The following is a 16,450-nucleotide window of genomic DNA, read 5'->3' on the forward strand; positions in this document are numbered from 1 at the left end:
TTCAATTTAGCTAATGTATCGATATGTTCAGCGTACAACCATAAACTAACAAGGACCCAATGTGGAAGCCTTATTTTTTGTTGATGTTCCATCTATCACAGGTTGACCATTTTGTAGGGAAGGTGGTTGTTAAGTGATGTTCATTATATTGACTTGATATAAAAATACTTAAGCATTAAAGCTTGTAGCTAGGAGATGTGTTGATATGTGTGATTTTCCTACACATTACTTAGTTTTGGGTGATTTTTCAATATAGCACCTAGTGCTAAGGGTTCATACTTTGAAAAATTCATGTATGGTTGTGTAGATTTCAACAACGTGGAAATGTGGGTTCAACACCTGATTATCTCTTTGTTGCACTGTAAGAGAAAAGGGGACAAAATAAGTTTGGGATTATATATTGTAGAGATGAATAGTCTAGTAGCGTGGACGTAGATTTTATCTTCTCATGCGCCCTAAGTATTTAATGATAGGCCTCTCCAACCTCAACCGCACCAAGCCCTAGGAAGCATGACTTTGTAGTTTAGTTAACCATCCCTTAAAATAATAAAATAGGTTATACAAATACCCAAAATCAAATAATTAATTTTTTAAATAAATATAATTTTGATGCTTACTATCCATTGCAATGTTTATTAGCCATTTAAATTACATAAATACACTAATTTATATATATTAAAATACTTATATTTTAAAAATATGATTTTTTTTTCTACTGGTTTGAGTTCGTTGATGAAGCCTAACCCCCACGTTATTTAAATAAGGATAAAAAGCTTAACAAAAATAATAATAGATGGAAATTTAAAACATTAAACAAAAATTGATTTTATCTATGCCAAGGCAACTGGCGATGAGCGGAGAATGCTAGCGACCTAGGGTTTCACCATTCTCAAGGACGGAGCATTACTCAGATCTCGGCACCCCTGTTCCTCCAACACTGCATATCTCTTTAACCAAGCACAATAGCGCGTAGAACAGCTCTAATGGCGTCCCCGATGGGGGAGGACTTGGAACCTCCCCCTATGACGAATCAGGAACTAAGGACTTCGAACAGTTCTGACAACACCTCTGCTCAGCAGACGCAAACAGATCAGGAAAATACTGACTCGCTCAATGCACCACAGGGTACAACAAAGACACCTACAGACAAGCAGGAAAATGTCATAGAAGATGAAGATAAACCCAAAGCGACTTCTAGAACCTGCAAACCTATGGCTACAGAACGGCCCAAGATTGAACTGCCTAGTCAACGAATCAACGCCCAGATCTAATATATGAAAGATCATGCCCTCATTGGAAAATTTATTAGGTTTTGGCCCACAGAGAAAGCCCTACAAGGATGGATAGCAGCCAAATGGAAACCAAGAGGACACATCAATCTGAAGCTTGGACCGAAAGGCTTTTTCACAGCCATCTTCAACTACATTGAAGATCGAAACAGGGTCTTAAACAACGGTCCTTATTTCTTTAACACAGCAGGACTCTATTTAAGGGATTGGATAGAGAGATTCAACCCAGACAAAGAAGATCTCAGTTCAACACCTATCTGGATCCGGCTATATTCACTGCCACTGGAATATTGGGATGAGGGATCTTTAAAAGACATCGGCAATGGACTAGGAGAATTTTTAAAAGTTGCAGAAGAAACAAAACACAAAATATATACTTCCTACGCGTGCATATGTGTCTACATGTACCTGAACAAAGCTCTCCCAGATTCGGTAATTTTATTTCATGATGATTTTGAATGGATTCAGACTCTAGACTACAAGCATGTTCCATTTAGATGCCGCAAATGCCATGCACATGGACATCTATTCCGCGACTACCCGCTCAATGTCAAGCCCCCTTCCAACGCCGCCCATGGGCATGACGACCAAGAGGGTTTCACTAAAGTAAACCCTCGGAAAAAAACTCACAAAAAACCAGTCTCTCAGCCTAAACACACCCCCGCCAGCACCTCAAAACCTCAACCAGTAACAGCTTCGATATCCTAGCTCACTCTGATCCTATGGACCCGGAACCCCCACTGCCCTCCACAACCCCAGCTTTCACTTCCCCACCCTCTGATAGCCCCCAGCAGGTCACATCTCCTTCTCAGGACCATGAGCAATCCAGATCCTCTATCCCCATCGCCCCTAGCAAAGAGTCGGTTGGGAAAAGTATGGACATTGACAACCCCCTACTGGTTCCCAAACTCGTTTCAAACATCACTTCCGACAGCAATGACCTCAAGCAAATGGATGAAGAACCAGAAAGCATTGACCTAGGAGATTTGGATATCTTCAGTCTTGAGCAAGCTTGCAAGCAAAAACAATATGATAAGATTCCAGCAAGACAGTTAGAAAGTCTAGAAGTCATTCTATCTAGAGCACACCAACAAAGATCTCTCGAAATCCAACCAGGAAGTCAATGGGATGGAAAGAACTTATTCAAGGATACCAAGAAAAGAGGGAGAAAGACAGATCTACAGCGTACCATCATCATTGGGGAAATGCTGGTGGAATTTGGAAGATTTTCCAAACTCACCAAGTACTACAAGCCACTTCCCAACTCTGAACCATGAAGCTCACCTCATGGAATCTAAGAGGGCTAAACAACCCAGGGAAATACAAAATGATAAAAAATCTGATTCAAAAGGAGAAACCCCATATCTTCTTTATGCAAGAAACAAAATGTAACAATATTCTACTCAATACCACTCTCTCAAAAGCCTGGCATGGCTGTCACACAATGGCAGTGGATGCTATCGGAGCCTTGGGTGGTTTAGCAATAGCTTGGAATGCACAAGCTATTGAGCTCACAGATTTTCATGCAAACCACCACTTCATTCAAGCCAAATTCCATATCATAGGGACCAATGTGCATGGACATCTTACCAATGTGTATTTCCTGCAAGTTGTTGAAAACAAAATCAGTATCATGGATACGCTATCTATGCTCAATGTCACATATCCCATCCACTCTGGATCATGGGAGGCGACTTCAACATGATCACCAAATTAGAGGAAAAAAAGGAGGCAAAATCAGACTGGAAAATGAAAGTGAGCACTTCAAACAGTTCATACAAGGCAACTGGCTAATCGACCTCCCCAGCAACAATGGAATATTTACCTGGAACAACAAAAGGTCTGGTCCCCATCAGATCGCCTCTAGACTTGATCAATTTCTGATTTCTGATAATGCCATACACCTAGGAGGAGACCTATCCACATCCATTCTACCATATGCAGGGTCGGATCATTGGCCAATCTTGCTGCAATGGCAACGACCGAGGAACTCCACCAAACGCCCTTTCCGATTTGAATCCTTTTGGCTGACCCATCCACAGTTCAAAGATCTAGTGCAGCAAACCTGGCAAAGTTTTACTCCCCCTGCCGGATCCAAAATGTTCCAATTTCAGCAAAAGTTGCGGTACCTCAAAACACAAATCAAACAATGGAACATTGCAACCTTTGGAAACATCTTCCAAGCTCATCAAGCTTTAGCTCAGGAAATGGAGAAACTCCAGCAAACTATCATCAATGAAGGCAGGACTGAGGACAACAACGAACAGGAAAAGCATATCCAGACTCAAATCAATGAAAGAGAGAGACAAGAGGAAATCCTATGGAAACAGAAGTCTAGAATAAAATGGTTAAAGGAAGGGGAGAGGAACACCAAATTCTTCCATCGCTCAACTATCCAAAGAAGAATCCATAATAACATCACCCATCTTCACAGACAACAAGTAGAAAGGCTGGAAAATCATGGGGATATTGAAAAAGAACTCATCAAGCACTTCAAATCAATCCACCAAGAACCCTCCATCAATCGGAAGCCAACAATTGACAAGATTATCGCGCATATCCCAAAGCTGATTACAGATGAACATAATCATCTACTCCTCCGTCCGGTCACTCTCTAGGAGGTGGATTCTACTATGAAGTAGCTGTAGGAAGGAAAAGTCCCTGGTCCAAACGGCTTCACCACTACCTTCTTCCACAAATTCTAGGAAATTATCAAAGAGGATGCTTGGCAGGTAGTCGAAGAGTCTCAAACGCTTCATTGGATGCTCCCCTCCCTGAATGCAACTTTCATCACTCTCATCCCCAAGGAGGAGCTCTCCAACACGCTGGACAAATTCAAGTCGATAGCCCTCTGCAACATTATCTACAAAATCATCTCCAAAGTCATAGCCTCACGCCTGAAGCCACTGCTCCCCTTGCTCATCTCCCCAAAACAATCAAGCTATGTGGAAGGAAAGCAAATATTAGATGGCATCATCCTCACCCATAAGATCATTCACTCTCTAAAGAATCATAAGAAAGCAAGTATGCTCCTCAAAATCGATCTCTCTAAAGCCTTTAATAAGTTGAGTTGAACTTACATTCACTCGATATTAATAGCCTTTGGTTTCTCACCTGTATGGGTGCGCTGGATCACGAGCCTAATCTCCTCAGCTTTCTTCTCCATCCTGGTAAATTTTATACCCTCCACCCCCTTTCAACCCTCCAGATGGATCCGCCAAGGGGACCCCCTCTCCCCTTTTCTCTTTGTTCTTATGGCTGAAGGATTGGGTAGATCTATAAAGCATGCATTCTAAGAGAACCAGCCGAGAGGCATTTCCTTGCACAACTCCCCTACTATTACCCACTAGTAATTTGTGGACGATAATATGGTATTTGGACACCCCTCAGTCCAAGAAGCCAGAAAACTCAAAGCCCTCCTTAATGATTTCTTCGCTGCTTCTAGAGCTAGTATCAACACAGTCAAATCCCAGATTTTCTTCTTTCACACTCCCACTCTCACCCAATCCTCCATAGTTCGCATCCTAGGATTCTCTCTTGCCACTCTCCCCTCTAAATACCTTGGTGCACCCCTCACAAATTCTACCCTAAAACACTCTTCTTGGCAGCTTATCCTTGACAAGCTTGAATCCTGTCTCACTTCCTGGACTTTCAAAGCTCTAAACATGGTCAACAAGTTAATCCTAATTAAAGCCATCTTGCAATCTACGTCCCTTTATTTGTTTTCTATCTTAACAGTGCCCAAATGGGTCCTCAAAAAAATCAAAAATCTCCAACAGAACTTTCTATGGGTCTCAGCGGGTCAGAATCGCAAATGGGCCCTGGTCAAGTGGGACAAAGTCTGCCTCCCAAAAAATCTTGGGGGAATCGGCCTTTGGTACCCACAACATAGTAACGCAGTCATGGGTGCTCGAATCTGGTGGAAGTGGATATCAGCCACACAAACACCCTGGGCAATCCTATGGAGGGAAAAGTACGCCGATCACAGATCGAATGATGATCTAATTAGGATTACAAGCACGGACAAAGGCTCCCTAATCTGGGACGTGGCCAAAATGCAAAGAAATATGATTCACCAGCACAACTTTTGGAAAATTAGGGATGGAAATCAGGCTCGTTTCTGGAAAGACTCCTGGCAGCAACGACCCAATCTCCACAGCTTAATCTCTCCTCCAACAACAGAGGAAGAGGATGCTTACAGCTAGGAAACGGTCAATCAATACTGGCTTCCCACCCTAGACAAGGGATACATACAATGGCACAAAGCAGAACACATTATTAGAAATGGCACAGAAATAATGCACAAGGAGTTGAATACAGAGTTAACCAATAGGAGGATCAGATACTCTGAAGAAAAGGACATACTACATTGGGGATACAAACCACGTGGTACCTTTAACACTCAAGAGGCATACAATCTATTGATCAATCCTTAAGACATTAAGGACCCACTCTGGGAAAAAGTGTGGCACCCAAAAATCTGGCCAAAAATCTCAACCTTTCTTTGGTTACTCTACCAAAAAAGAATTCTCACCTGGGATAACTTAAGGAAAAGAAACTTCCACGGCCCCTCCAGATGTCCCAACTGTGAGCAACAGGAGGAAACAATACTACATCTCATGGATTCTTGCACACTGGCTAACAAACTTTGGGAGAAAACTATTTTTGGATGTCGAAAAGATGGCAGAGACAAAGGAGATACCACCAATACCATTCGACAATGGGCCAAAAACCCATACAAGAGTCCCCTGCTCAATGCTTTATGGAGAATAGTACCAGGCCTCATTATGTGGACAATCTGGAAGGAGAGGAATCGACGTATATTCAAGAATCAAACCACTCCCATAGAAATAATATGGAACAACATGTGCAACAACCTTCAAGAAACCCTAGCACTACATTCTTGGAGCAAGGAGGACTTCCCCACCGATCTGCAAGAACAAAATATATGGATAAATTGGAATCTTAGGCCCATCCAGACTCAGGATCCGCTCCACAAGTCCATCTCTGCCCTTCAATCTCCAAGCAAGTGGTGCCCTCCACCCGTTGGACTCACCCAACTCAACTTTGATGGCACTTCCAAAGGCAATCCAGGTTAGGCCGGGTACGGAGGAATCTTCAGGGACCATTCTGGAAATCCTTTACTTCTTTATCTGGGTACTGGAGGCTGGGACACCAACAACTCAGCGGAATTGGAAGGATTATGGCAAGGGCTTAATCTCGCTTAGCAGCATAGATTCTTCCCCTTAATCATCGAAGGAGATTCCCAAATCCTCATCAACATGACTCAACAAATCATACAGGGAACTCCAGTTACCAAATTATCCTGCAGTTGGCGACTTGCAGCTCGACTACAACACATTGAGCAAGTGCTGGCATCCAATAAAGCAATAACTTTCAAACACATCAAGAGAAATGGAAACAAAGTGGCCGACCACTTAGCCAACCTTGGGGTGATGAGCGATAGAGCTATCCATAAAGGTTTACTCGAAATTATAAAAGATGCATCACACCAACAGGCATTCACCATGCTAGTGCAAATGGACGCAACACCCCCAGATGCGGGTGGCAGATAGCAATTTAATGCACATGAGCAACTGGATAAGCAGGTGGCTTATCCGTGTGGCCACCTACGCTTTCACCTGTGTGATCTCCTAACAAGTTCAGGCTCACAGGACGGTGCCATTAACAAGCTGGGAAATTCAAGACATTCCCAGCATTTACAGAGATATGGATCAAAATTCCCCTCATTCCCCCATTCAGCCTCTCAACTGCCCCTGCCATCCCCTTGTTCCAGAACCGAATCTCCACACAGCCACCGAAAGACGTTGCAGGGTATTTTGCTGTGTCGACCTGGGCAATGGTAACTATTTCTCGCAGTCCTCATTCTGCCACCTGCGCTTTGAGGTCTCTTCCCCTTCCACTAGCTCGACTGTGAATTCCCCGAACAACTCCCTCTTTCCTTCTGCAGCTCTTGGATTGACTCCGGACCCTGTTATTAATAGCTCTCAGCAGTCTCCCAATCTCAGAACCATGCGACAACATCATAGAATGAGGAGCAGACGCGAAGGCAGTTGGGGAGGAGCCACTCGTTCTGCGTCTCGACCCCCCTCTATCTCTACCTCCCCTTCTATTTCACCTTCCCCTAGCCTCTCCAATTCTCGCTCCATTGGCAGATATCTGGACACTCGAAGCGGTCGTGGCAGATTAAGCTCCAAAGAGGCTCGTCGTTCCAGAGAAATCCCCCAGCAAGTAGCGACCTATGCTCCCTCTCAGCAAGCCCACTTCCATTTTCAAAGTGCATTGAACAAACCGCTCATAATAGCCACCATCTCGGTGAATTTCAAAGAAGTCCCCGCTTCCTCTCCTGAACTTTCACTTAGTTGGGAAATCAACCTAGTCCATCCTTCTAGCTTCGATCCAGGGGAGCCGAGAACCTACCGCCCGCCGAAAGATAAGAGCAACCCATCTAGTACCAAACAACAAATGTTGGGAAGCGATGCCACCCATAAGGATAAGGGCATTCAAATTGAGGATAGTGCAGGTGATGGACATGCAGCGAAGGCCAGCTCTGAGGAATATGGATGGTGTCCAGTCGTGGAGGAAGAACCTACCGAAGACACCTTGCAGCTGCTGGCTAGTTACGTGGCGAGCCTTGATTCCATCCCTGATAAGTTCTGATACTTGTCACCTTTTACCTTGTTTCCTGTCAGGTCATTTTCTGGTGTTGTCCCCAATTTGGGTGAAGAAAATTTTACTTTCTTATTCCCATTTGTCTATTCATAGGGGAATTTTTGAGTTAAGTACTGGATTTCACTGTTTTTGGCTAGAACTTTTGAATTTTGGAACTACAACCCTTGCGAGGGTAACTAAACTGTAAAATTTTTGTACTCAGACTGGTTTCCCCATCTGGGGCAGTCACGACTTCAAGGTTTTTTGCACAGAATGGTCATACAATTGACCCAGTGCCGCTGAGGCCGGAGCCTCTCTGTATCTTATGTTTATATAAATAGATCAGTTTTACTTAGAAAAAAAAAAACATTAAACAAAAATTAAAATAAGTTCTGTGAATTATTTAAATACTTCTAATTACTCTCACCTTAAAAAATCAAAACAATAATAATTTGGATTGAAAAATATAGTACACTTAATACTTTAATTTAATTTATTATTTTAAATTAAAAATTGTAATAAATATATTAAATTAATTAACATTATAAATAAATTATTTTAATAATCTTTTTACTATGTAAAAATTCAAAGACTTTTCAATTTGCACATTAATTAGAAATCCATTTTGCAAATTAATGAGAAATGTCATATTTAGATTTAAGCCATTTCATGTTATAAAGATATGAAATATCTATCTTTATGAAACCAAGATACCAAATTAAGAAAAGCACCATATGATCTTGAACGGTGAGGTAACATAAATTTATTTACATAAATAATTTCTCAAATAAATATTTTATATACTTTATATAAATACAAAAATTAATGTGTTAACCAATACTTCAAAATTTTACCATATATTACTTTAAAATCTCAATTTACTTTTATAAACAAATATAGATAACACCATAAATAAAATATTGAAACCAATCAATAAAATTCAATATTTCTATATTTACGTTACTTTATTTAATATTTATTATGTTTATGGTATTAAGTTTTTAATATTTATTATGTTTATAGTATTAAGTTTCATATTGCATTATTAAAGTGTCTAGCTTAATGTTATTTTATTTAAGATTTTTTATATTTATGGTATTTTGTTTTATATTGTATTAAACATGTTATTGTAATTTTTTTTTAATATTCTAATTTTACCCATTTTTTTCTTAGTTTTCTTTTAGTGTTTCTACATGTATTTACATAGGCTTTTGTTTTTCCAATTCTTTATAATATTGTACTTTAATTTCAATATATTTAAACAAGGCGTTTGGTATGTACTCCTCTCCTTTTAAAAGAAATAGGTTCACAAATATCAAAATCATAAGGACTTCCATTGAGTCCTTCGTTCCAGAAGTGATGATTAATTTTGGAGTACCAAGTTCTTTTGAGCTTGCTTCAATACATATGATATTTATTATTATTATTTTTTTTTTAATTTAAAAGAAATAGGTTTATGGAGAACTTTCTTAAACTTAGAGGTTGTTGCATATAGATTTCTTTATGTAAATTACAAGTATAAAATTACTTTTTACTCTGATATGATGAATTCTCCAACCAAATTATGTATTTAGAGAAACTACAATGTGAATCAACATTTTGGCAATATAAGCCTATGATGTGAATTGTCATTTTAGAAATATAAGTAAACATTTGAGTATCATCAATAACTTATTTTTGTGAGCATTAATTCACAAGTAATCTAGCCTTATGCTTCTTAATAGATGTGACTTTTTCATATATGCCCCTTTGTAGCCAATGGCGTTCCTACTTTGCGGAAGACAAGTAAACTTTGAAGTTTGACTCCTCAATGAAGAATCATATATTTTTCATTGCAACATCCTATTTAGGTTTTCCTTGAGATTCTTCAAAACTTTATGAGTGATCAACATGAATCGTTCTAATCATAAGAGCACACAGCATAGTTAGCATAATGATGCCTTGGACCTTCTTGATAGAGATCTTAAAGAATCATTGTTATTCTAGCAAAGAATATCGTTTTCATCTTGTAGACCTATACGAAAATTTTCTCCTCCACAAGGTTCAAAACTTTCTTCATTAATCATGTCATCCTAATTTCCTTCATTAGTTAGGTGATCATGAATGATACTAGGAATTGATGAAGATGTAGGAGTAGAGGAAGAAGATTTCAAAATGTATTGTAACTTTCATCGAACATCACATCCCTCCTCATAAGTATTTCATTTGTTTCAAGATCATGTTGTTGATTTGTTCAAATTGGATACCAAGAGAGAACATGGAAAGCGCCCTTATTGATATTTCAAGGGGAAATTGGGGATAATAGCCTCAATTTTTTTAATATCTAAATTTGACCGAATAGCTAGCGTTCCCGGCCGCTTAGTTTAATAAAATATTTTAATGTCATGATGTGTTTGTATGTACTCCAAAAAATAATAAAATTGTAAAATGAGTTATATGAATATTTGTTTAATCTTTTTTATTAATTTTTTAAATATAATTAAACATTTTTTTGGTAGATAAAGGATATATACATTGAAGAAAATGATTAGAAGTTAATAGTTATTTATTTAATATTGAATGATGACAGTTTTTTCTATATAATACTCATATTATAGTACTCATGTCATGTCATTAGAATATAATGAGAGTTGTACAAATTGTACACATGTTATTTTTTTTATTTTTTTTCAAATTTATATTTTTTAAATTATATTTTTGTAAATTAAAAAATTAAACCCATAAAATTGTCTATTCAATACTTTACACCAACAAGAAAAAGAAATTTTTGAATTTAATTACAAACCATTTGTGTTTATGGTACATAGTAATTAACATATAATGTTATTTTTCAAATTATTTATATTTATTGTACATAATAATTAATGATATAGTACATAGTAATTAATAATAGAGTACACAAAATTCAATTCTTTCCACCATTACACAATAAGAGGAAAGACATTTTAACCAATCATATTTGAGATAAATAGAAATATTTTTTATTTAAAAATAATAAATTTAATTTCATAACGTTAAACTTTGGATAGATTTTGAATTTTTTTAGTCAAAGAAAAACTAATAAGAAGTCAATGAAAAACTGAATACGTTATATCCTGCTAGCGGCAGGTATAATAAGTCAATGGGTGAGTGTCTAACTCACATTTCCACTTCATAAGCAAGCCCTACAACCTTTCCCATAAGTCAATGGGTGAGTGTCCAACTCACCTTTCCACCTCATAATCAAGCCCTACAACCTTTCCCATAAATAAATGTTAATATGTATATTGGGTATCAAAATATTGATAATTAAGGTTTAACCTCAAGAAAATCTCAATATGTCAATATGCTAATATGGACAAGATCCACATGCCACATCATTCTCCATCCCCCCATCACCACTTGATTTTGATGGGCATTGACATGTCCTTAGCCATATGGAACTGCTAACATGTGTCACATATCACTCATTATGCCTACCTAACATGCAAAGTTGTTGAATATGAGTGACATATGTCACACATGTCATTTTCACATCATCATATAATTTCCACATGAAATCATATTTTTTTCTTGGTTCCATTGTAAGGTTCCACCTCCATTCTCAAATTTTTTTCAAGGTTATCCTTTATATTTCAATTTGGCTAATGTGTCCATATGTTCAACCTACAACCATAAACTAACAAGGCCTCAATGTGGAAGCCTTATTTCCTGTTGATGTTCCATCTATCGAATCATAACTATATATGACTTCTGAGGTTTACGGAAATAAATTGATACTCTGATATCAATTTACCTATGATAATTCACGAGTTGACCATATAGTAATGTCAATTGTAGGGAAGGTGGTTGTTAAGTGATGTTCATTATATTGACTTGGGATGAAAATACTTAAGCATTAAAGCTTCTAGCTAGGAGATGTGTTGATATGTGTAATTCTCCAACGCATTACTTAGTTTTGGGTGATTTTTTGATATAGAACCTAGTGCTAAGGGTTCATACTTTGAAAAAATCATGTATGGTTGTGTAGATCTCAACAACATGGAAATGTGGGTTCAACACCTGATTATATCTTTGTTTCCTTGTAAGCCAAAAGGGGACAAAATAAGTTTCGGATTATATATTGTAGAGATGAATAGTCTAGTAGCCTGGACATGGGATTTCAAGCCCAAGGGGTTTCCACTCAACTAAAAAAATAAAAAAGATCTACATACAACAAACTCACAATGAGGCCCAACTTGGTCTCACAAAAACAAATTCTAGCATTAGGACACTAATATTCTTTCATATTTTTCTCTTCTTTTAAAGGATATTTTTAATGCCCCTTGGCTCTCGTGCCAAATTATCTCATTTATTATTATCATTTTTTAAAACTCCCTTATTTTATTAGTTTCCTCTAACCTCCCTTATTTTATTATTTTCCTCTAACCTCTGTGTTTTATTATTTTTCTCTAACTTCCCTTTATTTATTACTTTCTTCTAACTTCCTTTATTTTATCATTTTCCTATAACTTCTCTTACTTTATTCTTTTCTTCTAATTTCCCTTATTTTATTTGTTTCTTTTATTTCAATTGTTAGTTAGATATTTTATTTTTATGCTTCCTTTACAAGGAGGGTTCTCATGAATATATTTTTGTTAGTTTTAAAATTTTGTTTCTTTTATTTCATGCACAACTCCTCCCTTTAAAACGATAACCAAATCAATATTTTATTTCCATTATTTCTAAATTATAATATTCCCCATGTGTTTTAGGATGGATAAAATATTTAATTAAGTTAAATTATTTTTTTTCTTAGTTTTAAATTTTTGTTTCTTTTATTTCGTGCACAACTCCTCTCTTTAAAACTAGAACCAAATCAACATTTTATTTCCATTATTTCTAAATGAAAATATCCTCCCCACATGTTTTAGGATGGATAAAATACTTAATTAAGTTAAATTTACTTTATTTGATATATATTTTTTGAAGTTTGATTTATTTCTATCTCCATAATCGCCTTTTCCAAAGATTTTCTAATTTTCAAATAAAATATAACTCTAAACTCACTTTTGACATGTATTGTTTGACTTTAGTGCTTTGACACATTAACTTCAAATTAAATCTACCTTTTTATATCCCAATACCAATGGTGCCATGTTGATTGTTCCCTTCAAGAATTGCTCTGATAGTTCTAAGGGTGCTACAATACTTTCCTTTCAAGTACCTTTTGGTGTTTAGATACCAAGAGTGTCAATTTTGTTGCGCCCTTCAAGAACTCCTCACATCGTTCCAAGGGTGATAAAACACTTTCCTTTAAGTATCTATGACTAATATAGCAATTTCTTTAATTTGAATGAATGCCAAGTAGCTATAAATATACAAATATTTCTCTCATTAGATAGACCGATTTCTTAATGGCATTTGTTTATTTTTAGCAGATCCCTTTGTGTAATTACATCTGTAATATCATTGTAAGAATTAAGCTTATGCTTTTGAGAATGATCTCTAATGAGAAATTTGTGTACCGTAGTGGTCAAATGATACGTGAAGAAATTGTTCCAATATAGAGAGGGGCACAAATAATCAAAACTGAAAAGATACCCATATTAGTGATGAAGTTATATCTTTCCAAGGTTTATGATTAGATTTCATGGAACGTTTCAAAAAATTTATTGATTTTCATTGGCTTTAACGTAAACATGGTGAATTGGATTATCAGTTGTGTTAAGTTCTCCTCATTTCTAATATTATGAATGGGGAAGGATCTAATATATTTAGGCCCTCTACATGACTTCGACTAGGGTGTGCCCTCTCTCTATACTTAGTTTTAGTAACTTTAGAGTATCTTAGTTGGATGATAATTAGGTCCAGATAATCTTAGTCCATTCAAGTAATTTCGATGGGAAAAAACTTAGAAGTCACTCACCTATCACTCAATGTGGAAAATGTACTTTTATTATGCTATTGTAATGATAGTGAAGGTGAGTGCTTTAAAGGGATCATAGGATCATTTTGTAACATTACTAGCATGAAGGTTAATATGGAGATATTTACTATGTATTTTCTTGACTTTGTGGATGGAGTCAAGCAACTAGTGACAAAGATTTCAGTTATTAGGATCATGATTTAAATGGTGGTTTCAATTATTTTGGATTCAATATTAAACCAAATGACCATGTTGTAGAGGACTAGAAGTGGTGAAAGGCTAAAGAGGAAAATATAATATACTTCTAGTGTCATCATTAGATTTCCAATGGGTTGAATAGTAGTGTTGGAGGCTATTCATGTTTATTGGAATTTGTGAGCTCCAATCCCTAAAATTATCCTAAATAGAATCTATAAGATAACTTTTAATTATATGTTGTAAGGATCGAAATAATATTTGGGGGATCATCTTGTTATTTGGGGCTTAAGCGTATTCTTAATTTTGGGATAGTTTTCTTCATTAGGATTTAGGGAAAAACAATGAAGGTGCCTTTTTATTACCAAATGCATTTCAATCGAGTCTACCTCGAATTAGTTACTATCATGACATAAGACTATTCCTCCAACCATTGGGGGGTGATCTGTCAAGAATTTGAACCTATAGTTGATACTTATCATGCTTAGTGACACGGGTCTGGATCTAGGGTTTGCATTGGACTGGATGCTATAAAAAAATGTAAGAAAATCTCTTCCCAAATGTGTTGATCATGTTCCTTTACAAAAGGGGATTTTGAAGCATAAATAAAATAGAACATGAGGATACCACTACGATATGGAATCAATGATGAGTTTCTACATCATACCTAAACCTTGAAGCTATATGGAATGATAATTAGGGATGGCCCTATTACACACGTCAATAATGCACCTATGAGGGTTAATGAAGGAAATGATAAATAGGTATGTATGTATAATTCTACATGTGGACATTACACTAGTAAACTAGGATATAAATCTTTGAAAAAGAATGATTAGGTAATTATAATATGGTTGTACAAAAATATTTGGAGAATAGAAGCACCTCTCAAAAGAAAATTGTTATTCTAACTCGTACATAAAAAAAATGGATTTAACATGATCTAGAATGAAAATAAATTGTTAGGGCCCAAGTATATATATCCTATGTTGAAATCAAAATGAAGATTCATGTCATCTTTTTTTCCATTGTCTTTTCGTAAGAAATGTTAGGGATAATATGGAAGGTCTCCACAAATAATAAATCTTTAACTTTGCACATCAGTTGAATATTGTCTCATATCATTTGTTGAGAGGTTTACATTGAAAATATTTTGGGCCCTTCCATTTGGTAAGTTGAGGTGGCTTATAATAGGAATCCTTTTGAATCCATTTTGACTTATCCATACTTGGTTGTGATTAGGGACTTAATGTGTTTTTATCCTTAAGTGAGTTCTAAATTCCTTTAGCTCATGTCAATTTAGCTGGCCATAAAATTTATCATTCTCAACTAAACATTGGTGTATGCTTAGGGATCTAGCACTATCTGTAGCTTCAATATCTGTAACTTCAATCTCTTGATGACGTCAGTGGAGATATTTTTGGAATAAATATTTATCTTAAAATAAAACTTACAAGTGTTAGTCTCTACTATAATTTCTAGAGTTAGGATCCATGAGAGGTAGCTAGTTGATGTTAGAAAACTCATAAGAAACATAAAACCCAATTTCCAACAATCTCCTCTTAGTTCAAGTCTAGTGAGTTTTAAAATTGACACCTACCACTCTCATACCACTTGTTTGAATCACACTTTTAATTAGGAAAAGAACCTACACGGATTAGTCTCTACTATGATCGCCAAGGTTATGATCCACAAGAGGTGATCAGTCAATGTTGTGAAAGATACTCGGAGTGCTGAACCAATTTCTAAAAATTGCATGTTCTTCTATCTACCATTGTAAATAATGAAATGTAGTGGGCTCCCCTTCACCCACATCTATGAATGGAAGAGGCATTCCCCCTCCTCGATATCCTCTGACTCTTCTAGTTATAACTTCGAAGATGCAATGGTAGCATTGGGTTCTACATCAATGAATTTCTTTCATTTATCATTTTTTGAATCAAAATATGTGCTAATTCAATCTCTTTAAGCTCATCTAACAATGGTTTCCTTAAGTGACATTCATGAGTGTTGTAACTGGGGATTTTGTGGAATCCACACAACTTTCTAGTGTCCTTCTTTTATTTTGATTTGGGATAGTTGTCTTGAGGCTAACTCTCTTTTCTTTGTCCTTTCTTCTATGAGTTAGGTCCACTTTTTCAAAAAAAAATTATGGATGATTTGTAGATCCAAACTCCCACCTACTCTTATACTTCAGTTTCCATTGAATTTTGACAGCATATCAATAAGTTGCTCATATTGAGGAGATGTTTAAGAAATCCATATATGTTAGGATGTAGCTATATAGGCCACTATATTAATTTATAAGAAAGTGCCACTCAGAGTCTTTGATACCCAACTTTGAGCACAAATTATGGAAAATATTGGTGTATTCTGACACTTTTCAGTCATTCTTGCATTGTAGAAT

This window comes from Pinus tabuliformis, chromosome 6 (assembly GCF_031772625.1).
Source record: "Pinus tabuliformis cultivar Carrire ecotype Pingquan chromosome 6, CPIR1, whole genome shotgun sequence".
NCBI lineage: Eukaryota > Viridiplantae > Streptophyta > Pinopsida > Pinales > Pinaceae > Pinus > Pinus tabuliformis.